The sequence below is a fragment of the Kogia breviceps genome, chromosome 18 (assembly GCF_026419965.1).
Source record: "Kogia breviceps isolate mKogBre1 chromosome 18, mKogBre1 haplotype 1, whole genome shotgun sequence".
NCBI lineage: Eukaryota > Metazoa > Chordata > Mammalia > Artiodactyla > Physeteridae > Kogia > Kogia breviceps.
Genome location: NC_081327.1, coordinates 14,256,387 through 14,281,271, shown reverse-complemented (window position 1 = coordinate 14,281,271; position 24,885 = coordinate 14,256,387). Strand labels below are relative to the sequence as shown.

Genomic DNA, 24,885 nt, shown 5'->3' with positions numbered 1-24,885 from the left:
TTCTAGTATGAAGTTCCACAACCCCCCTTTTTAAAAGGATATTATACACTAAATCTACTAAGGAATTGCACCAGATGTTTGTACACCATTTTAAAATTGCCTTCAGCGAATTCTCTGGTGGTCCAGCGGTATTAGGACTCTGAGCTTTCACTTCCGGGGGCACGGGTTCAGTCCCTAGTCAGGGAACTAAGATCCCACAAGCTGTGTGGCGCAGCCAAAAAGAAAAAAAAATTTCCTCCACTTACCAGTAGGAAAAACATTCTGTATAAAGATTTTAGTCATAAGGCATTTCCCTGAACTACTTTTTTTCTCCTTAATCTCATGCTTCACTTAGCTCTTAACTCTGCTCCTGTGTTTTTGCAGCTTTGGAGTCGACAGAGTGAGTAAAGCCTGACGCTAAGACATAACCAAGAGGATACCTTAATGTGTCTGTTGACCGTGGCTTGGGATATCCCTCACCCCTGTCCAGCTTGGCTGGTAGTGTTGACCCCATAGAGGGAAGTTGAATCTGAAAATCAGAATCGTCATTTTACTCAGTATGTCAGGAGGCAGATGACCTGAACTTCCTAAGTACATCTGTCTTACTCCATCCTAATAGATACAAGTGACCAGATTACTGGAAACCTGAATCATTGTTAGTCATGATTTATAAGATAAATTGTGGTTACTCCCACATTGCCCACGTTGCCAGGATCCTTTTTTTTTTTTTTTTTTTTTTTTTTTTGTGCGGTACGTGGGCCTCTCACTGTTGTGGCATCTCCTGTTATGGAGCACAGACTTCGGATGCGCAGGCTCAGCGGCCATGGCTCACGGGCCCAGCCGCTTTGTGGCATTTGGGATCTTGCCAGACCGGGGCACGAACCCACGTCCCCCGCATCGGCAGGTGGACTCTCAACCACTGCGCCACCAGGGAAGCCCTATCATTCAGTTCTTGAAAAGAAAACTGAACTCCTTACCACATTATTCAAGGTCTTTAATATTTTATTTTCTACTTTTCTTTTTTCTTTTCTTCCTTTTTTTTTTTTTGCGGTACGCAGGCCTCTCACTGTTGTGGCCTCTTCTGTTGCGGAGCACAGGCTCCGGACGTGCAGGCCCAGCAGCCATGGCTCACGTGACCAGCCGCTCTGCGGCATGTGGGATCCTCCTGGACCGGGGCACCAACCCGTGTCCCCTGCATTGGCAGGTAGACTCTCAACCACTGCGCCACCAGGGAAGCCCCTATCACTAATTTAGAGCAGGTACTTTATATGTCAACTAAACAGATTGCTTAATGGTCCCAGAACTTGCTTTGCTCTTTTCCACATTAGCAACATTTCTTGTGCCTTTTCCTCTGTTTGGAATGTCCATCCATTATAATTGTCAATTACCAGCTATCAGAATATATTAATCAAAGGCAGAGATCAGTTGTCACTTTTCCACTGAGCCTTTCCTGTTTTTCTCTGCCTTTTAACTCTCAGGAATCATAGGTTTCTGTATAATAACTACCAGTCATTGAGTCTTTTATAATGTGTCAATATTCATATCAAGTTTATGAAGTGTAGTTACTTATTTCCATTTTACAGACGAGGAAATAGAATTTACATAGCTAGTAGTTAGCCATTTTCATTTTTTTTTTAACAGATGACGAAATAGAATTTTACATAGTTAGGAATTAACCATTAGTTCTCAAACCATTATTGTAATAGAGCATCTTTAGAGATAAATTGGGAAGCTAAAGGCTATTTATTTTAATCCCTTTACAAGTGAACAGAGGCCAATAAAATGAACCAATTGGACTCAGCAACTATAATTAGCAGGATGGATATGGCAGAGTACCAAATCAGTCAATCTTAGCAGCTTGATAAGGACTGAGAAAAATGACACAGATTATAAAAGGAAAAACATAAAAATACATCTAGAATATGCTCTATATGTATAATAAACATTTAAAAGAGCCAGAGAAGAACAGTATATTGGGCTTCCCTGGTGGCACAGTGGTTAGGAATCCGCCTGTCAGTGCAGGGCACATGGGTTCAAGCCCTGGTCGGGGGAGACCTCACATGCCACAGAGCAACTAAGTCTGTGTGCCACAACTACTGAGCCTGCGAGCCACAACTACTGAAGCCTGCATGCCTAGAGCCTGTGCTCCGCAACAAGACAAACCACCACAATGAGAAGCCCATGTACCGCAATGAAGAGTAGCCCCCGCTCGCTGCAACTAGAGAAAGCCTATGCACAGCAATGAAGACCCAATGCAGCCAGAAAGAAAAAAAAAAGAACAGTATAAGATTAAGTAATCAGGGCTTCCCTGGTGGCGCAGTGGTTGAGAGTCTGCCTGCCCATGCAGGGGACACGGGTTCGTGCCCCGGTCCGGGAAGATCCCACATGCCGCGGAGCGGCTGGGCCCGTGAGCCATGGCCGCTGAGCCTGCACATCCAGAGCCTGTGCTCCGCAACGGGAAAGGCCTGCGTACCGCAAAAAAAAGAAAAAAAAAATTAAGTAATCATTTAAAAATAATAGAAGAGGGCCTTCTGCTTCAGGGAAGATTGAGTAGGTGTACCTTTCCTTATTTCTCCTGCTGAGAACAAATAAAAACTGAATATTTATAGAAAACAAACAAGACTTTGAAAGGTGGACATGGTTGGAACCATGGGACCTAAGGAATAACATGGTGGTTAGTTTTCTGGGTTTTCTTTTTGCCTTGTACATCTGAGACTCTTGGAGCTGAAGAAGCTGGCAACCCTGGAATGCCAATTGATGTAGAAAGAAAAAGCCTCAGAAAAAAGCCCGTTCTCTCTAACCAAAGAACAAGGAAAGGGACAGCCTAGTAAGACAAATTTTAGATAATAGCTGCTCTACTCAAGCCAAACACCACAAAAAAGAGTGGCCCCACCCATACCAGCAAAGGCCGTGTAAAGCCTCACCAGGCTGTAAAGGTGCTCCAATCCTACCTCTCCTTCACAGGGGTGGTTTCAGAAAAGGACGACTAAGGAGTTGGGACTTTTATCCCCACTGGGTGGCAATGAGACAGCACTCCTCCACCAATGGTGTCAGTGTAGACCCTTTGGGGAGCTAGGACTTCTACCCAGCAGTAATGAGGCACCTGCATCCCTCAACCTCTCTATTGGGTGGTCTCAGGGAGACCTACTGGAAAATCAGGACTTTCACCAATGCCCAGTGTTAATGAGACCACACAAACCCCTGTAGTGTCAGTGGAGACCACCTGGGGGATGGTTAATAATATATAGTCTTATCCATCCCAGCTATGGTTATTACCAGTGGATGCCTAAAGGGGAGCTGTAACTTCCATCCCTGTTCAGCAATAGCAAGGAGGCCTTCCCCTCCACAGGTGTCAAAGAAGGCTGAATTGGGGACCTAGACTTCTACCCACAGCTGGCAGAAACAAGGTCGTGTCTCCAGCTCTCTCAGCTATGACAGTATCAGAGGAAGCCAGCCCAAACTGAAGGTTTAAATAAGATCTAGTCTCATAATGCCCCAAATGTCCACACTTCAATAGAAAATTACAGGAAAACTAGAAAATTTCACAAAATGGGGAAAATCTCAACTTGAATAAAAATCAATATAGGCATCCCTTGGAGATATTGTGAGTTCAGTTCTAGACCACCACAATAAAGCAAATATCACAGTAAAGTGAGTCACACGAATTTTTTGGTTTCTCAGTGCATATAAAAGACTACACTATACTGTATGTAGTCTGTTAAGTGTGCAACAGAATTATGCCTAAAAAATGTACATACCTTAGTTAAAAAATAATTCATTGCTAAAAAATGCTAACTGTCATCTGAGCCATCAGCAAGTTGTAGTATAACATCAAAGATCACTGATCACAGATCATCATAACAAATACAATATTAATGCCAATGTTTGAAATATTGCAAGAATTATAAAAATGCAACACAGAGACTCAAAGTGAGCAAATGCTCTTGGAAAAATAGCATTGATAGACTGGCTCAAGGCAGGGTTGCTACAGACATTCAATTTGTAAAAAATGCGATATCTGTGAAGCACAATAAAGTGAAGTCCAATAAAATGATGTTTTGCTTTGAAATTAAAACTGCTCTAAAAAATAAATTCTATTAAAAATATCAATAGTTGCCAACATAGATGACAGGTTAGAATGATCTGATGAAGATTTTAAAGCAATCATCATAAATATGCTTTAATGAGCAATTAAAAGCACATTTGAAACAAATGAGAAAGAAAGTTTGAGCAAGAAATAGAAAACATGGGGCTTCCCTGGTGGTGTAGTGGTTAAGAATCCGCCTGCTAATACAGGGGACGCAGGTTCAAGCCCTGGTCCGGGAAGATCCCATGTGCCACGGAGCAACTAAGCCTGTGCACCACAACTACTGAGCCTGCGCTCTAGAGCTTGCGAGCCATAACTACTGAGCCCAGGTGCCACAACTACTGAAGCCTGCATGCCTAGAACCCATGCACTGCAACAAAGAGTAGCCCCCACTCTCCACAACTAGAGAAAGCCCGCACACAGCAATTAAGACCTAACCCAGCCAAAAATAAATAAAATAAATACATTTATTTTAAAAATATTCCCTTTAAAAAAAGAAATAGAAAACATAAAGAAGAACCAAATGGAAATTTTAGAATTGAAAGATACAATAATTGAAAATATAAAAAACAAAATAAAACTCAGTGGATGGGTTCAATAGCAGTGTGAAAGGTACAGAGGAAAGACTCAGTGAATTTGAAGACAGACAATGGAAATCATTCAGTTTGAAAGCAAAGAGAAAATGGACTGAAAACAAAAACATCTAATATTTGTGTCACAGGGGTCCCACAGGGAGGGGGAAAAAGAGGGCAGGACTATAAATAGTTGAAGAAATAATGGCTGAAAATGTCCCCAATATGGCAAAAGACATACAGATTCACAAAGCTAAGAAAAACTCAAACAGGGTAAAAAAAAAAAAAAAATCCCAGCAAGACACATTATAATCAAACTTCTGAAAACTAAGGAAAAAATCTTGAAAGCAAAAAGAGAAATGACACCTTATCTATAGGAGGAAACAATTTGAATGACAACAAATTTCTCATCATAAATGGAGGAAGTGGCACAGCATTTTTCAAGTGTTGAAAGAAAAAGCAAAACTGTCCAACCCAGAGTTCTCTACCTAGTGAAAATATCCTTTAGGAATGTTTATTCAAATGTATAAATCTTATATGTGTATGTACCAAACAACAGAGCTGTAGAATACGTAAAGCATAACTGGTAGAAATGGGTGTGATGTCACTGAGAATGGTGGAGTAGGGGGCTCCATGGATCCATCCCTCCAATGAAGCAATGATTAAGCTGGAAAAAATTGTCAGAATCAACTTTTCATAACTACTGAATCTAATTTAAAATTTACAAAAACCAAGGGAGTACTTAACGAAGAAAGAAGCTGCTAAATTTCAGTAGAAGGAATTTTGGCATACCAACCTACTATCTCCCACCTCAGAGGTGGCTGTGGGTATGGTGGCCTGCATTCCTCGTGCAGCTTGTTGGTGCCATAGTGGACAATACAGACTTGTTCCCAAAGAATTGTGCTTATTTTGACCTGTTTGGTGGCTCCCTGAGTGATCAGCACAGGGACTTGCCTTTGTTTCTCCTCTCCTCTCTCAGAACTCTGTAAGGGCTGGAGTGTCCCCCTGGGAGGCTTTTGTCAAAAGTATTCAAAGGCATATACTACACACAGCTATCCATGAAAAAAAATAATAGAGCAAGCAGCAGACAGACTGAAAAGCCTAGGAAGGAAGAGACTGGGGAAGAGATACATTTCAATATTTACTACAAAGCAAAACAGTGTGTTACTAGAATAATGATAGAAATAGATCAATGGAATAGAATTAATCCCCAAATAAACCCATAAATCTATGGTCAATTGATTTTCAACCAGAGTGCCAAGGCCATTCAATGGGGAAAGAATAGTCTCTTAAACAAATGGTGCTGTGCTGGGAAAATCAATGCAAAAGAATGATGTCAGGGCTTCCCTGGTGGCACAGTGGTTGAGAATTCACCTGCCAATGCAGGGGACACGGGTTCGTGCCCCGGTCCGGGAAGATCCCACATGCCACAGAGCAGCTGGGCCCGTGAGCCATGGCCGCTGAGCCTGCTCGTCTGGAGCCTGTGCTCCGCAACGAGAGAGGCCACAACAGTGAGAGGCCTGCGTATCGAGAAAAAAAAAAAAAAATGATGTCAGACCTTTGCCTCACACCATATACAAAAATTAACTCATAATGGATCAAAGACCTAAACATAAGACCTAAAACTATAAAACCCAGAAGAAAACATAAGGGTAAATCTTCATGACTTTGGATTTGGCAATGATTACTTTGATATGACACCGAAAGCACAAGCAACAAAAGAAAAATATAAAATGAACTTCATCAAAATTGAAAACTTTTGTACATCAAAGGATGCTATAAAGAAAGTGAAAAGCCAGCAGCATACAGAATGGGAAGAATATTTGAAAATCATATATCCGATAAGGGTTTAGTGTCCAGAATATATAAATACTCTTATAACTCAATGACAAAAGAAAAACAAGCCAATAAAAAATGAGCAAATAGGGCTTCCCTGGTGGCGCAGTGGTTGAGAGTCCGCCTGCCGATGCAGGGGACACGGGTTCGTGCCCCGGTCCGGGAAGATCCCACATGCCACGGAGCGGCTGGGCCCGTGAGCCATGGCCGCTGAGCCTGCGCGTCTGGAGCCTGTGCTCCGCAGCAGGAGAGGCCACAACAGTGAGAGGCCCGCATACCACAAAAAAAAAAAAAAAAAAAAAGAGCAAATAACTTAAGTCATTTTTCTCCAAAGAAGGTATACAAATGTTCAACAAGTTCATGACAAGATGTTCAACATCTCTATTCTTTAGGGAAATGCAAATCAAAACCATAATGAGTTATCACTTCACATCCACTAGGATGGTGATAGCCAAAACAACAGAAAATAATAAATGTTGATGAGGATGTGGAGAAATTGGAACCCTCATACATTGCTGGAGGGGATTTTAAATGGTGTGCAGCTGCTATGGAAAGAAATTTGGTGGTTTTTCAATAAGATAAACATAGAATTACCATACAATCCAAATATTCTACTCCTAGGGATATACCCAAAGAATTGAAAACAGGTGATTAAACAAAAACTTGTCCATTTCAGCCGTTTTCACAATAGCCAAAAGCCCATTCATCAACTGATGAATATATAAATAAAATGTGGTATATCCATCATACCACAGAATAATATTGTCATAAAAAGGGATGACATACTGATACATGTTACATCATCACCATCAATGAACATCAAAAACTTTATGTTAGGGACTTCCCTGGTGGTCCAGTGGCTAAGACTCTGTGCTCCCAATGCAGGGGGTCCGGGTTCAATCCCTGGTCAGGGAATTAGATCCCACATGCCGCAACTAAGAGTTTGCAAGCCGCAACTAAAGATCCCGCATGCTACAACTAAAAAAGAACCAGCATGCTGCAATGAAGATCCCTCACGTGGCAACAAAGATCCCGCATGCTACAACTGAGACCCAGTTCAGCCAAATACATAAATAAAGGTTTTACAAAATTAAAAAAAAAGTGAAAGAAGTTAGACACAAAATGTCACATATTATATGATTTATTCAATATGAAATATTCAGAATAGGTAGAAAAGATCAGAAAGAGAAATTAAGGAACCCCATTTCCATCACAACAACATTCTCTAACACCATATACAAAAACAAATTCAAAATGGATTAAAAACCTAAATATAAGACTGGATACTATAAAACTGCTAGAGGAAAACATAAGAACACTCTTCAAAATAAACCACATCAATATTTTTTTGGACCAGTCTCCTAGAGTAATGGAAATAAAAGCAAAAATAAACAAATGGGACCTAATTAAACTTAAAAGCTTTTTCACAAAGGAAATCATAAGCAAAACAAAAAGGCAACCTACAAAATGGGAGAAAATATTTGCAAATGATGAGACCGACAAGGGATTAATTTCCAAAATATACAAGCAGCTCATACAGCTCAATATCAAAAACAACCCAATCAAAAAATGAGCAGAAGATCTAAATAGATATTTCTCTAAAGACTACATATAGATGACCAATAGGCATATGAAAGGATGCTCAACATTGCTAATTATCAGAGAAATGCAAATCAAAACTACAATGACGTATCACCTCACACCAGTCAGAATGGCCATCATCCAAAAGTCTATATAATAAACATTGGAGGGGGTTTGGAGAAAAGGGAACACTCCCACACTGTTGGTGAGGATGAAAATTGGTGTAACCACTATGGAAAACAGTATGGAGGTTCCTTAAAAAACTAAAAGTAGAGTTACCATATGATCCAGCAATCCCACTCCTGGGCATATGTCTGGAAAAGATGAAAACTCTAATTCAAAAAGATATATGCACCCCAATGTTCATAGCAGCACTATTTACAATAGCCAAGACATGGAAACAACCTAAATATTCATTGACAGATGAATGGATAAAGAAGATGTGGTACATATATACAATGGAATACTATTCAGCCATAAAAAAAATGAAAGAATGCTATTTGCAGCAAGATGGATGGACTTAGAGGTTATCATACTAAGTGAAGTAAGAGAAAGACAAATACCATATGATATCACTTATATGTGGAATGTTAAAAAACGATACAAATGAACTTATTTACAAAACATATATATATATATTCTGAACATATGGGTATCATATATATGTATATATAATGGAATACTACTCAGCCATAAAAAAGAATGAAATTTTGCCATTTGCAGCAACATGGATGGACTTAGAGGGCATTATGCTAAGTGCAATAAGTCAGAGAAAGACAAATAGTGTAGGATATCACTTATATGTGGAATCTAAAAAATACAACAAACTAGTGAATATAATAGAAAAGAAGCAGACTCACAGATAAAGAGAACAAACTAATGGTTACTAGTGGGGAGAGGGAAGAGGGAGGGGCAATATAGGGGTAGGAGATTAAGAGGTACAAACTATTATGTATAAAATAAGCTACATGGATATATTGTACAACATGGGGAATATAGCCAATATTTTATAACTATAAATAGAGTATAATGTTTAAAAATTGTGAATCACGGCCTTGCAACCATCAGTTGCTTGTGCCCTTCTGATCCCATACCTTGGTGCGTTCAGTTCCCTACCCCCTCTCGTCGATGGTTGCTGCACTTTGAGGACCCGCCGCGGCTGGCGGCAAGTGGCGCCCGAACAGGGACCGGACGAGAGGGACATCTGAATCTCGGTAGGTGAATCCCCGGAGTGAAGAGTGAAAGTGTGGCCACATAGTAAAGTTGATAGTAACTCGGGGCAATAGTCAGAAGTAAAAAAAATATGGGACAAAAAGTATCCAAGAACCTACCTGAGATCACTGATCAAGAGAAGGAGTTGTCCACCAGTGCTTTCCAGGCTTTCACAGCTGGAAATTATGATGTCTGTCTGCAACATCTTGCCTGCCTACAAGATATAAACAAAGACGATTATAAAATAATTTTGAATACGGCAGTAGCTGAGTTTTTCAAAAGTAACCAGATAACAACAGATAGTTTAAGACAGACACTTAACCAGTTGAAGAATCAGGTGCACTCGGCTGTTGAAGAAATGGATGGACTACATGATCTTGAAAACAGTATGTTGTATTACAATCAAGCAGTCATCCTGTATCATGTCTGACAGTATACAGAAGCCATATCCATTGGTGAAAAACTTTACCAGTTCATAGAACCTTTTGAAGAAAAATTTGCCCAAGCAGTGTGTTTTTTGTTCGTAGACCTGTATATATTAACCTACCAAGCTGAGAAAGCTTTACATCTTCTTGCTGTTCTAGAAAAAATGATTTCACAGGGCAACAATAACAAAAATGGAAAGAATGAGACTGGTAATTACAGCAATAAAGATGGGTCTAATCATAAAGCTGAAAGTGGAGCTCTAATAGAAGCTGCAAAGTCAAAGATACTATTTTTGTGTTGAAGTATATGTAGGACAAGGGACTTTACTGGCCGGCCATAGTTTAAAGGTAGTTAAAGCTGTTACAAGTTTGACGTTTCCCTCCTCTTTTCCTTCTGATTTTCCCCAATCTGATTTTGAATTCTCAAATCTGGTGCACCTTAAATTATAATAATGGTACCATTTTAATTTCTTCAGTTTCTGTTACTAATAGTAGTTTGGTTTTTTATAAGCATTGGGATTTGGGGAAGTTTGCATTGTCTTATTCTTATCAACCGGTTATTACTTGTGTTACACCCTCATATGCCTTGCTAATAGGAGATTTACAGATTGAGTTTACTTCTGGTTCCTTAGGATATAATATAACTTATCAGAATTGTATTTTTAGTACTTGCATTCTGCCTATGAAAGGAACTTTTTCTGTTATGATGTTAAAACAACCTTCCTATGTAATGCTGCCTGTAAATATTTCTGAACCATGGTATCATAGTACTAGCATGCAAGCTTGGCTAGAATTATCTGAAGCTTTAAAAAGACCTAAACGATTCATTGGAATATTAATATGTAGCATATTAGCCTTAGCCGCTTTAACAGCCACAGCCACTACTGCCAGTTTAGCATTAAGTAAAACTGTACAACAAGCACATTATGTTAATCAGTTGTCTAAAAATACCAGTATTGCATTAGCATTACAAAGTCATATTGATACTCAACTAAAAACTGAGGTTGATGAGTTAAAAAATGCTCTCATAGGTTTAGGAGACCAAATTATGGCTTTAAAGTGGAAAATGTGTTTGATTTGCCATGCTAAATATACTTGGATTTGTGTGACTCAACACGCTTATAATGAAACTGACTGGGATTGGAACAAAGTAAAAATGCACTTTTTAAGTGTATGGACTGATGGACACATTAGTTTGGACATACAAAAACTTAATGCAGAAATACAAGCAATTCAAGAAGCTCATCTACAAGAAGACGAGCCCCAACAATTAATTCAAGGACTCTTGGATCAGCTTCAGTGGTTAAACCCAATGCATTGGTTTCAAAATGGACTCACAGGATTGATTACCGTGGGGTCATGTGTATTGTTGATGTTAGTTGCCTTACCTTGTTTATTACGCTTTATTGTTGGCCGTCTCGCTGCTCTTCGTCAGGAGGTGTATGGGTTGAAATTGCATTATCAAGCTTTAAAAAATAAAAGAGGGGGAAATGCGGCGAGCATTGCCTTCTGAGGAAGGCGCCATTAAGACCCTCATAAGCCTCAGGGCCCGATTGTACTCTCCTTGGTACGCATCCTGGACTTTATGGTGTGAACGTAAAAAAGGAGATGGCCTTTAGCCAAATCGCTCCAGGGACCTGCTCAGTTACTGGGAGTCCCTGGTTGTTCCCTAAAGCTAGGAAAAGCAACCCTGGAGGGGAAATTGGTGCCTTTGAGGGAGAAGCCGAGAAGCCAATCAACCAGCTGATGCCGATAAGGCGTGACTAAGCAGAGAAGCCAATTAACCAGCTGATGCCGATAAGATGGTGACTAAGCAAATTCCCTGCTTTAGGGGTATATAGATGGCTATGCTTTGTTATTAAACTTGCCTTGCAACCATCAGTTGCTTGTGCCCTTCTGATCCCATACCTTGGTGCGTTCAGTTCCCTACCCCCTCTCGTCGATTGTTGCTGCACTTTGAGGACCCGCCGCGGCTGGCGGCAGGTGACACTTACTCAGGACTCCAAGTCCTCAGCAGAACTTTGGTGGAACGTGTGATTGTTCAAACTCAGATCTGATCAATGCTATACCTGTCAAGAAGCCAGAAGAAGGAATTTCTACTTCTCGTTTGCAGCCAGCAGTAACAAACGTTGTTTCTACTAAAAGAGGGCATGGAGTCTGGAAATTGCCATCTTTTAAATTTTAGCCACTCCATCAGGAGTGAAATGATATCCAGTGTTGTTTTAACTTCCCTGATCCGTAGTGAGAAGCTTGTTCACTACCCACTGGAGTTTCCTCCTCTGTGACATGCTATTTATTTATCTGCCTGCTTTTCTCCTGCTTTGTTCTCTTTTTATTATATTGTAATGGAAAATCCATATTCTCATTTCAGTGTACTAATCCTGCACAGGTGAGTGTGTTGCAATTATATTCTCCCAAACTTTGAATTGCCTTTCAACAGTGTTTATGCTATGATTTTAACCAGCTTTATTGAGTTACAATTTACATAAAATAAAACTCAGCAGTTTTAGTGCAAAAAACAAAAAATTATGAATCACTATACTGTATACTTGTAACATATATAATATTGTATATCAACTATACTTCAATTTTTTTTAAGTGTTTAGTAAAAAAAAAATTCAAGGTCCAAAAAGGAATAGAAGAATAATGGCTGCTAAAGGCCCCAGAAAAGGGAGGAACCAAGTTAAACTTACAATTGCCTTTCTCACTGTTTCCCGAAAGGTCGAGGTGGTTTGATCTTCCCCAGACTTCCTAAGCCAGACAGCTTGTTGCAGAATTTTATCTGCACTAGTCTCAGTTTCACCTGTTACATTAATACAGAAACAGCAAGAGGTGTTGGCCAGTGCACATATGCCCCCTTGTTCAACCAAGAGATAATCCAGAGCAATGCAATGGTCAACTACCATCTGGGCCAGAGAATCTAGGGATTTTTTTATGATCTTAAAATCTTGCCTCCTGAGCTATGGTTGCCACTGTGCCTGTGAGCTTCCTGGCTACCACATTGTTGTATATGACTCTCCCAACCAGGCCAGTCAAGGCTCTAATGAGGGTTACTCTCCCAAATATGAGTAATCCAATTCCCATCTCTCAATGATGGGCTTGCTATGGATGCAAGGGGACAGGATCATTAGTGAAAATTAATAGATTCAGATGGATAGATTCAGATGGAGGTATACATGCCCAGTGGTCCACTGTCCAGCCATTCAACTCTAATTCAGGCATTGTGTAGCCATACCTTGACCATCCTTATATCCTAAGAACATCATTCCCTTTCCAAGACACATAGTCCTCCCATGACTGGGGATTAGCTTAGCAGGGCTCAAGATGGGGTGGTCGGGGGGTACCCATTTGGACCAGTACAGAGATTCTGATTTTGATTGAATGCATCCTGGGTAGGGTTCTCCCCACCCTGCTGATCTGGGGACTTCTATCCATTGGGCCCATTTGCTTGCCACTAATGAATTTTGCATGCTGTTATACCCTGGGGGATAGGGGGTTGATGTCCATGATCTAATGGCACACATGCATGGAGGGGTATTCTTACACACCCCATCATGAAGCTTGCAGTACAGGATGCCACAAATGGGGCAGGAGGTGTTATGAGTGTCCTGGAACCTCTCATCAATATTGGTGTAACAGCTCAGGGCACTTGGCTGGTAACATTTGTGGGTTGACTGGTTGGCCAGGGTAGGTTGGACCCAGACAACGGGACTTGAGGTGTTTTGGTCCCCTCAATATATGGGGTGAAGCAACACTTCCTTCCATGGTGCAGGTTGTCCTACCTTGAGTGTCTCCCTGAGTCACTAGTTGGTTGATTGTGGCAAACACAGCAATTAGTGACATTCTGACCCCATATTATATCAGCAGTTATTTGTACTAGTGTGTTATTGGCCCACTGGTAGGGTTTTCCTATGGTCTGAATTGCCCATGTAAGTAAGGGAAGAGTCAGAATCTGATACATCTTAACTAAGTGTTGAATAAAGGATTAGAAGTATGCATAGTATGAACAGGATAAGGATTAACATTATGCATAAGATCCCTGAACCATCCAGGTATCCAGGTATTAGCTCTCACTTTTGTGAAGGGGGGTGCCAGTTAAGGAGATGTCATTGGCCACGTCAGTAGTAAGAGTTGGTCAGACTTCAAAGGCACTCCAATAGGGGAGTTCCTGGGGAGCACAGGTGAGAGTCAGGAGAAGGATGATAAGATAGTTTATCAGTAGGCAAAGAACTCAAGCGGCTGCAAGCCTCTGGTGGGTAGGTTGTGAATTCATAGGCGCACCACTTATTTGAGGCAGCCCTGCAGAATAGCAGCTTCAGGTCTGAAAGGGGTTCACAAGAATATTGTGAGGGCGATTCTCCCGTCTTGGGTTTAGGGTCACGTTTCACTCTGCTATGGTGTATCCATGGAGAGACATCATGCAATTTTAGGGCAGATTGAGTTGTCACAATTACTCAGTATGATCCCTTTCATTTAGAGGATAATTGGTCCTGAGGACTCCCAGTTTTCCCAGTCCCCTGGCTAGAATGGATACAGCATGAGATCTGTGGGAGCAGGCAGCACCTGATTTCCATAGGCAGTGAGGGCCTTCATAGCTTCTCCCACCTGTAGGGCATATCTGAGTTGTTCCATTTCATGAGGACTCAAGGGTCCCTCTTTTTCCATGGAGGGAACTGGCTTACCATACATTAGTTCAAAGGCAGTTAATTATTTTTTTCACACTTTCCAGTTTTTATTACCATTATTATTATTTTTTAACACCTTTATTAGAGTATAATTGCTTTACAATGTTGTGTTAGTTCCTGCTGTATAACAAAGTGAATCAGCTATATGCATATGTATATCCCCATATCTCTTCCCTCTTGTGTCTCCCTCCCTCTCACCCTCCCTATCCCACCCCTCTAGGTGGTCACAAAGCACCGAGCTGATCTCCCTGTGCTATGCGGCTGCTTCCCACTAGCTATCGATTTTACATTTGGTCGTGTATATATGTCCATGCCACTCTCTCACTTCGTCCCAGCTTACCCTCACCCCCCACCCCCATGTCCTCAACTCCATCCTCTACATCAGGCAGTTAATTTTAACTTTCCCTGTGGGGCCAGGTGTAAGCAAAGCAAGGCTACAGGTAAAAACTTAATCCAGTTTTCTGGGGCTTCCTGGCACAGTTTAGCCAGTGTCCTCTTAAGGGTTTGATTTGTCCTTTCAACCTTTCCAGAAGATTGAGGTCTCCAGGCAGAATGTAACCTCCGTCCACACTAGAGCCTAGGCAGCATGTTTGATGACCTGGGACACAAAGGTGGGCCCACTGCCACTCTGAAGAGATCTGGGGAGCCCAAACGTCGGGATTATTTCCTTTCATAATATCTTGGAGACCTCTATGGCAGTCTCTTTTCTTGTGGGAAGGCCTCCGTACACTTGGAGAAAGTGTCTATTAACACCAAGAGGTACCTGAAGTTTCCTGTTGCTCGGGGCATGACAGTGAAATCTATCTGCCAGTCTTTCCCAGGGTCGTTACCTCTTACCTGGCTTGCCTGGACACTGGGCCCATGCAGAGGCCCAGTGTTTGGGCTGTTAGTGTTGCAGATAGGATAGGACTTGACCTCTTGCCCTATCAGGACTCTTAGGCCTGGGGTCAACAACATCCTTACAAGCCAGTTATGGAGGGCTTCTTTCCCACAATGGGTACTCTGATGGACTTCTCTTATTGCATGGTAGGCTGCGGGTTTGAGAAAGAAGTACTGTCCATGTTGGCTAGTCAGCCATCCACCTTGGGATGGCTCCTGGGAGAATCCCCATCTTTCGGCCTTCCCGAGTTCTTCCTCTGTATAGACTGGGGTGTAATTCAGAGGGTCAGGTTTTATTGGCATTAAGGGCAAGACCAAGGGGGAGTTAGATCTCAGTGCATCTTCCTTAGCTGTTGCATGTGCTCTGTTGTTCTCTTTTATTACTTCCGCATCTCCCTTTTGGTGGCTTCTGCAGTGAATGCCAATTCTCTAGGCAGCATGATGGCTTGTAATAACCTTAGGATTTCTGCCCCATGTTTAACCTGCTTGTGGTCAGAAGCATACATCTTCCTTTCCAAATTGTAAAATGTAAAATGCCATAGGTATACTGAGAGTTGGTATAAATGTTGAGACTCTTCCCCTTTCCCAGCTCTAGGGCTCAGGTTAGTGCTTTTAACTCAGCCTTTTGAGTGGGGTCTCCAGGGGAAGGGCACTTGCTTCTGTTACTTCTCCCAAAGTGTTAATGGCATAACTTCATTGCTCTTCCCTTCCTTTATAAAATCACTACCTGTAAACCATTCTTCGTCCACATTGGGGATTGGCTCATTCTTGACGTCAAGCTGACTGAAATAAACTGTCTATTGTCTCTATACGATTATGCTCTAGATTTCCTGATTCTGCCAGAAGCTGAGTCATGGGGTTCAGGGTTTGGCAAGTCTTCATGGTCATGACAGGGTTGTCTAGCAACACGGCCTGAACTTGAATGGATCTCCCAGGCGATAGCCATTCAGTTCCCTTATAATTAATCAAGGCCTGGTACCGGATGTGGGGTCCAAAGTGTTGTGGTTTGTCCAAAAGTCAACTTTTCTGCCTCTTTTAAGAGGGTAGTGGTGGCTGCACTACTTGCATGCAAGGCGGCCATCCTTTGGCTGTCTGATCTAACTGTCTGGAGAAGTATGCCACCACTCAAGTTAGGGGGCCTAACTTCTGGGTGCGCACTCCTGGGGCTACTTCCTGTCTTTCATGTACAAATTAAAGGGTTTGATAAGATCTGGAAGACCCAGAGCAGGAGGCTGAAGCAACTGGGCCTTTAAGGAACTAAAGACCCAACTTTAGTTCCTTGAAGACCCTTTCACAGGTGAAGTCCCATTCAAAGCAGTCATTGTCTTTCCCTTGTAGAGGGGGTTAGCTATTAGGAAGAAGTTGGGAATCCAGATTCGGCAAAACCCAGCCATTCCTAGAAACCGCCTGAGCTGTCTCTGGGTTTTTGGTGGCCCGAGGCCAAAGATGGCCTCTTTCCTTCCCTGGGCAGGCTTCTTTTCCCTTCAGTCTATGTGAACCCCAGGTAGGTGACCCTTATCTGAGATATCTGAGCCTTTTTCCTTGAAACTTTATATTCCTTGTCTGCCAAGTGGTTTAGGGTCATGATGGTGTTCTTATCTGATAGCTGCTTTGAGGGGCTGGCGACCAAAGTATCATCCACATATTGCAAGAGAGTTCCCTCCTCTAAATGAAGGTCCCTTAGGTCCTTTGCTAAGGCTTCCCCCAAAAGAGTTGGAGAGTTCTTAAATCCTTGTGGCAAGATTGTCCAGAAGTACTGGTGCTTTTGCTGAGTGTTGGGGCCCTGCCATTCAAAGGCAAAAATTTCTTAGGACTCTGGAGCCAAGGGAATACAAACAAACAAAAGCATCTTTTAAGTTCAGGACAGAGTACCAGTTCTGGTCCGGGAAAAGGGGGAGAGTAGCTAGCAGAGTATAAGGGTTTAGGAGTACTGGTTGAATGTCCTCTGTAGCCTCGTTAACTGCCCTCAGATCTTGTACCATACAGTATTCACCGTTGCCTTTTTTTACTGGGAGGATGGGGGTGTTACAGGCAGTCTGGCAAGGTTGGATAAGACCTTGTTCTATTAGCTTCTGGATTACAGGAGCTATGCCTTGTAGGCCTTCCTGGTGCAAAGGGTACTGTTTTTTATTTGGGCAGCTATGTCTAGATTTTAAGTGGAATACTACAGGCTGGCCCCAAGGGCCTGGCCCATGTCCCCTTGTGCCCACATCTGTGGGCTTACCCCTGATAGCTCAACAGTCTTGTCACTCCCAGTAGAAACTTCTTTCCTATCAGCTAATAGCATAAGTAGCTCTGGTCCCCTCTCCAGGGGCACACTGATTTCTAACTCACCTTGATTTAAATGGGGGGGTTGCTGCCAACTTATGAATAGTTCTCCCTAGCAGGGAGATGGGGCACTCAGGAACATAGAGAAAAGAATGGGTTCATGAGTAACTTTAAACAGGAGCAAAGAGAAGCAGTATGCTGCAGACAACTTTCTGCTGTTATATCTGCATCTCTGTGCTTTAGGGACTTTTTTCATAGCTGTGAAATACTGCTCTGCCCATGAGTGAGCAGCAGGTCACAAGTGAAAGGAAATTAACATCCCCTGAGGGTTGGTATATAAATATCCCAGCTCCCTCACCACTAGGAGGGATGGGAATAATTCTGAAACACGTGGTCTTTCAGAAAACCTTATTAGTCAGAATTTTTTGAGAAAAACTTCTGCAAGATAAGATTGAAGCTGAGATGAATGGATTGGCATTTTACTCAGTGGCTTAATGGAGGACCTAGAAAGTAGAACAGTTTTCTTTATTTAAAGCACTGCAATAAAATGCTAAATTTCTAAATCTTTACTATTCAAATTAAAGAGAACAAATCAGGAAATGAATACCCCAAAGTCAGTGTCTCTGGAAAACTGAGTTCTCTCCACAAAGACATTGCATGTATCATTATTGTGAACCCTATTGTAATCCTATTGTAATAGGATAATTACAAATGTATGATTCAACCAGTCTGTTCCAAAACAATGCTAGAAATTATGAGAAAATAAACTATGTATACTATACCATGACACACTAAAACAGCAAATTAAAATTGTTTTATTATACTGCCACTCTGATTTCATTTTTAAAAATTTAATTTTATATAGTAAGCAGTTAGAAGTTTTCAGAAATACTATTAGAAAAAAAAATTTTCTCCCCCATTAAAAAACAAAACTGCAAATAATCAAATCTAACAGTCTTGAGTAACTACCAAAAACTTCACCACTATAGGAAGCAATGATATTAGCTGCTAAGAGCTAAAACTTAATTTTAAAAAATTGACACTGCAAAAAAATCATATCAGTGATATCAAAGACAAATTTCTTTCAGGATTCAGAGGAAAGGGACAAAAGAAAAAAGAATGAATATGATAGATACAGAGAAAAGAGATCAGAGATACAAAATAAAGAATTAGAGATATTCCTAAGGCAGGCTCCAGAGCAACTGAACAGAAATAGTTGAAGAAAACATTCATGAGCTGGAAAAAAACATGGATACAAATTTTAAAATATCAACATAGGCATGAAAAATACAAATATAATCACAGGTAAATCCTAGAATTTTTTAGAAGAACAACACAAAAAGAAATGGATTGGTGTAAAAATTGTGAATCAATACATGCTATCTTAATTCGTTTCTGAGCATTTAATAGCCATTAAATAAAAATCATAATATAATTTAACCTGGGGTCACTAAACAAATACATGGTATGAAGCTTCTCCCACCCCAACTAACCACCACATCTACCACTGTATAGGACTAGTTCTGGAAAATCAGAATTCTGTCACCTGCAGCTTGTGTGTGGATACTAGTCCATCCATTTGCCTCTCTGCTCCCCTTTGACATATGACTAGGAAGAAAATGAACGTGTGAAAGGATTCTTGAGGGCCAGCCACAGCCTTGCTGGGTTTCCGTAAAACAGCCCTATGGCCGCTGTTATGGAGACTCCCCAGTGCTCTGCTGAGTTCCTCCTGTGGCCACACCAGGGCACTGTCATGAGCATAGTGCACGGCGGCAAAGTCGAGTCAAGTGTAGGAGTCGAATGTAGGAGTGAGGAATGAAGTGATGCCTGACTAAAGAAGTTTCTGGAGGTCAGGAAACTGTCACCTGGAGGTGGTGACCTGATAGGTCCGCTTTCTATGACAGAACAGGAAGCTGCGTGTGTCTCAGGGCAAATGCACCACTGGAGGCCAGGATCGCCTAATAAGGACTGGTATTTACTTTTACCTGACCCCATTCTGGGCCCTATCACAGTCTGCTAAAATGCTTCTAACATTCTTCACCCGTGTGAGAGACATAGTATAGTAATTTCCTGCTGAGATGACTGAGGGAAAGGGGTATGGGGGACATTGGCAGAACTGGCTCCTGCAGGTGGGAAAATGCTCACATAATTAATTACTTTTAATCACTCAACATGCGCTTATTTGAGTGCTGGTTTGTTTTTTGTTTTTTTGGCTGCACCTGATCTTAGTTGCGGCACACAGGATCTTCGTTGCGGCATGCGGACTTTAGTTGCAGAATGTGGGATCCACTTTCCCGACCAGGGATTGAACCTGGGCCCCCTGCATCGGGAGTGCGGCGTCTTACCCACTGGACCACCAAGGAAATCCTTATTTGAGTGCTTTTGAAATACATATTCCTCTGTCCACTCCAGAAAGAAAGCCTAATCTGAGACCTCAGAATCAGAAAGCTTGTCAATTTTTCTCCAGCCTGCCTACCTTCCTTCTTTCCTTCCTTCCCTACCTTCCGCAAGAGAGGTGTTGTAAACCACATAGAGGTGAACAAGATCTAGTCCTTCCTCATAGGCTTTATGAGAGACTCTAGTAAGTAAAACCATACAAGTACAGCATGCTGTGTACTTTTATATTTTTGTTTATTTTAAATTTTTTGGCTGCACTGTGCGGCACGCAGGATCTTAGTTCCCTTGCAGTGGAAGCACGAGTCTTAACCACTGGACCACCAAGGAAATCCCAGCCATTTACTTTATTTTTTATTTTATTTTTAAAATAAATTTATTTATTTTTGGCTGCGTTGGGTCTTCGTTGCTGCGCGCGGGCTTTTCTCTATTTGTGGTGAGCAGGGGCTACTCTTCGTTGTGGTGCGCGGGCTTCTCTTGTTGCGGAGCACGGGCTCTAGGCATGTGGACTTCAGTAGTTGGGGCTCGCAGGCTCTAAAGCGCAGGCTCTGTAGTTGTGGCACACGGGCTTAGTTGCTCTGCAGCACGTGGGATCTTCCAGGACCAGGGATCAAACCCGTGTTCCCTGCATTGGCAGGCGGATTCTTAACCACTGTGCCACCAGGGAAGTCCCCCAGCTGTGTACTTTATAACAAAGGAGAAATCCCCTCTGTGTCCTGAAGGTAGGCACAGCCCTTTGGCTACCTAGTAGGTCTAAAAGTGGAGAATCCCAACACAAGCAAGTCCCTCCTCAAGCAATAAACATATCCAGCCTTGGTGACTTCGGGAGATCATGTGGGGAAATGTGAGAGAGTTCAGCTTTTTTCCCCTCTAGATATAGCTTTCTAAATATTTACTTTTATCCTCCATCTTTATTTATAGGCCAAGTTTTTCTATCATTTAGTTATTTAATCATGTTCTATTTAGTTAGTGCTTAACTGGTGTTAATCACCACAATAAAAAGTAGTGATGGGACTTCCCTGGTGGTGCAGTGGTTAAGAATCCACCTGCCAATGCAGGGGACATAGGTTCGAGTCCTGGTCCGGGAAGATCCTAAATGCTGCGGAGCAACTAAGCCCATGCACCACAACTACTAAGCCTGCGCTCTGGAGCCCATGAGCCACAATTACTGAGCCCGTGTACCACAACTACTGAAGCCTGCACGCCTAGAGCCTGTGCTCTGCAACAAGAGGAGCCACTGCAATGAGAAGCCTGTGCACCGCAACGAAGAGTAGTCCCCACTCGCTGCAACTAGAGAAAGCCCACGCACAGCAACGAAGACCCAACGCAGCCAAAAATAAATAAATAATGATGATGATGATGATAATAACATTAACTGGTATAGATGTTTCACTAGTATTTTATTTCCTCATGCTATTTTTATAGAGGCACTGAGTACATGGATTACTCAGTTTTTGCACATCTAAGACCTTTGCTACCATTCTTAACTTGCATTGCCAGTGTTCCCCATCTTGCTGCATGGTAGCTAATTTTACCTTCCTAAAATAACTGTCTTCCTTCCTAGTAAGCTTCATATGTATTCTTGCCTCTCTTTAATGGCATCATACATATATATTCTTTCCATTATACATATGTATTGTTTCTTAGCATATTATTGAAAACTACAAAATAGTATGAGATTCTTAACCAGCACATCTTCTAGGGAGAAAAGAGCAAACTGATTTTAAGATTTTGCAACCCTGTAATCTACAAATTGCCCTGTTGTGTTATGTTTCCAAAATTCTTTCAAAGCTATGGTTTATAGTGTTCAGTAAACCTAATAGCTTATAAAAACTTCTTAAAAAAACACCATTAGTTTCTGATTGGAAATGGAGACCAATGTTACATTATTTCTATAGGAAAGATAATTTCACCTTTTTAAACCATGAAAACTTTACAAACAAAAAAAATAGTAAGACAAACATGTATATTACCACCATATAGAAATAACTAATATTTTGGTTCTTTGTCATTTTTAAATAACATATAGATATGTAGATGTGAAGCCAAAATCTCCTTTAACCATCACCCTTATCCCATTCTTCTCTCTCCTTCCTTGTCCCCGAAGGCAATCACCATCATGAATTTAGCATACAAACTTCCAATCCTTTTTTATACCTTTACATATATATCCATACCTATAACCAATATACAATATTAATGTTGCTTTAATTCTAATTAAAGATATCATTGTAGGGTTTCCCTGGTGGTGCAGTGGTTGAGAGTCCGCCTGCCGATGCAGGGGACATGGGTTTGTGCCCCGGTCCAGGAAGATCCCACATGCCACGGAGCGGCTAGGCCCGTGAGCCATGGCCGCTGAGCCTGCGCATCCGGAGCCTGTGCTCCGCAACGGGAGAAGCCACAACAGTGAGAGGCCAGCATACGGCAAAAAAAAAAAAAAAAAAAAAAAAAAAAAAAAAAAAAAGATATCATTGTATTATGTGCATCATCTGCCCTTTTGATTTTTTTCAACATCATGTTTTTGAGATCTTTCCCTATTAATACATATAGATACGGTTTGTTGCAGTCAGCTGCTATACATTATTCCATCATATAAATATAACGCATTTTATTCAACCATTTCCCTAATGATAGACATTTCCAGTTCCCCCACCCGCAACATCTGGCTGCTAGAAATAATGCTAATAGCTTTTGGCTACCAGAAATCACAATGCAAAGAACATCAAGACACATACACATCTCCCTGTGTATATGTATCAGAGTTTCTCTAAGGCATAATAGTAAAAGAAGTTTTGGGGTGTACTTTAGGAAAATCTCTCTATCCAAGTTTATTGAGTTATTTTCCTAAAAGTTTTATTTTTTTTTTCCACAATGGATTATTTTTTAATGTAAAATATAAGGCAGGAATCTTTCTTTTTCTACAAGGAAAGCCAGTTATCACCCAAAACATTGTTTAATTAGGTCAGCATTTCTTCACAGAATTGGACTGTATCTCGGCTTCATATACCATTCTATTAATCTAATATCTAGTAGTGCATATTATAAAGTTTTAATAATCATAACTCTGTATAGAAAAATTGTATCATCTGAAAAGATTTATTCCTTTTCAATCCTTATATCTCTTCCCCATCTTATTGCATTGGTCCTGGCCTCTAGATTAACTGACTTGTTGTGGTGATATCAAGTAGTATGTCTTATCTCTGACTTTAATGGGACTATTTCCAAAGATTCAGCATTAACTATGATGTTTACTGAAAATTTGTTGGCTTTTCATTATATTGTTTCTTCTCATAAGAATGTTCTGATGCCTCATATATTTTGAGCTCCTGCTATAGGCTTTCCTGCATTCATAATGTTTTACCCCAGAATGAATTCTCTGATGTGTGGGTGCAAACTCCTACTGAAGGCTTTGCTATATTCAAGGCATTCATATTATCTTTAATGAGTATGAATTTTCTGGTGCCTAATGTGGTGTGATTTCTGGCTGAATGCTTTCCCACATTTGCTACACTGATAATACTTCTCACCTGTATGTGTTCTCACATGTAAAGCAAGAGCTGAGAATTGAGAGAGAGCTTTTTCGCATTGATTAAATCCATAGGGTTTCTCACCTGTATGACTTCTCATATATACAGTAAGATATGAGCTTTGAGAGGCTTTCCTACATACCTTACATTCATAAGGCTTTTCACCTGTATGAATTTTCACATGTACACTAAGTGATGTGATTTGAGAGAAGGATTTTCCATATTTTTTACATTCAAAGGGTTTCTCTCCTGTATGAATATCGTGATGTTTAATGAGGTATTGCTTCTGGTTAAAGGCTGTTCCGCATTCATTACATTTGAAGGGTTTCTCTCCAATATGAATTTTCTCATGCTTTGATGAGATTTGATTTGCTGCTTTAGGTTTTCCCAGATTCTTTACATGTATAGGATTTTTCTCCATTGTGCATTTTCTGGTGTTTAATGAGGCTTATGAATTAAAACTTTGTCACAGTCATTAACATCCAAACGGTTTCTCTCTAGTATGAATTTTCTGATGGGTAATGAGATTTTCTTTCTGATTGAAAGAAAGGATTTTCCACATTCCTTACATTTGCAGGATTTCTCTCCAAAGTGAGCAGTGTGATGCTTAGTGAGGTATTGCTTCTGGCTGAAGTTTTTTCCACATTCATTACATTCAAAGGTTTTCTCTCCCATATGGATTTTCTTAGGGTCAGTGATATTTGATTTGTGGCTGTAGGCTTTCACACATTTCTTACACGAATAAGATTTCTTTCCAGTATGAATTCTCTGGTGACTTATGAGGTGTGACATCTGAATGGAAGCTTTCTCATATTCATAAGGTTTAAAATCTTCTCATGTTCTATGAAGTTTTGCTTCTGGAAAAAACAGTTCTCCAAATTTGTTACATTGATTGAGTTTCTCCACAGTTTGAATTTTCTCGTATTCAATTAGTTTGAATAACTGAAGGTTTTCCAATATTCTTTACATGTATAGGTTTCTTCTGCTGCATTATTTCTCTAGTGACTAATAAGATTAAGGATGTGAATATAAGGATCCCATATGGACAGGGTTTGTAGGCTTTCTCTCCACTGTGTAGTCTCAGGTATTTGATGAGGTTTATTGCTAAATCCCTGTTTATACAGATTTCACTTAATTGGGGTCACTATAAGGTAAGATAAATTATAATATACTAATTATATTCATAGCATTTCTTTCTTACATAAATTCCTTCATACTATCTTAAGTCTAAATTAAGTTTTCAACTCTTCAAGTGAGTCACATTGATACAAGCCTTGTCTTGAAGAAACAATGGCTGAAATTTAGAGGATGTCTCTGACTCACTTAAATTCACTGCCTTTTTCAAACTGTATTTTCTTGGAGATATCTACAATTTGACTCATGAATCTTTCAGTTCCCTCTCTTATCTGCTTATTAACTTCCAAGATTTCTTCTAAAATG

At 40.8% G+C, this 24,885-nt stretch overlaps 1 long non-coding RNA gene and 1 pseudogene across 1 annotated transcript in view; both read right to left on the bottom strand.

The window, feature by feature from the left end:
- The window catches only part of LOC136793034 (uncharacterized), a 37,092-nt gene that overhangs the window by 6,333 nt on the left and 5,874 nt on the right, over positions 1-24,885 (bottom strand). Inside the window, exon 2 of the long non-coding RNA XR_010837761.1 lies at positions 9,387-9,481. This is a non-coding gene — a long non-coding RNA (uncharacterized lncRNA). The remainder of the gene's footprint in view (positions 1-9,386; positions 9,482-24,885) is intronic.
- On the bottom strand, positions 23,357-24,237 carry LOC136793031 (zinc finger protein OZF-like; annotated as a pseudogene).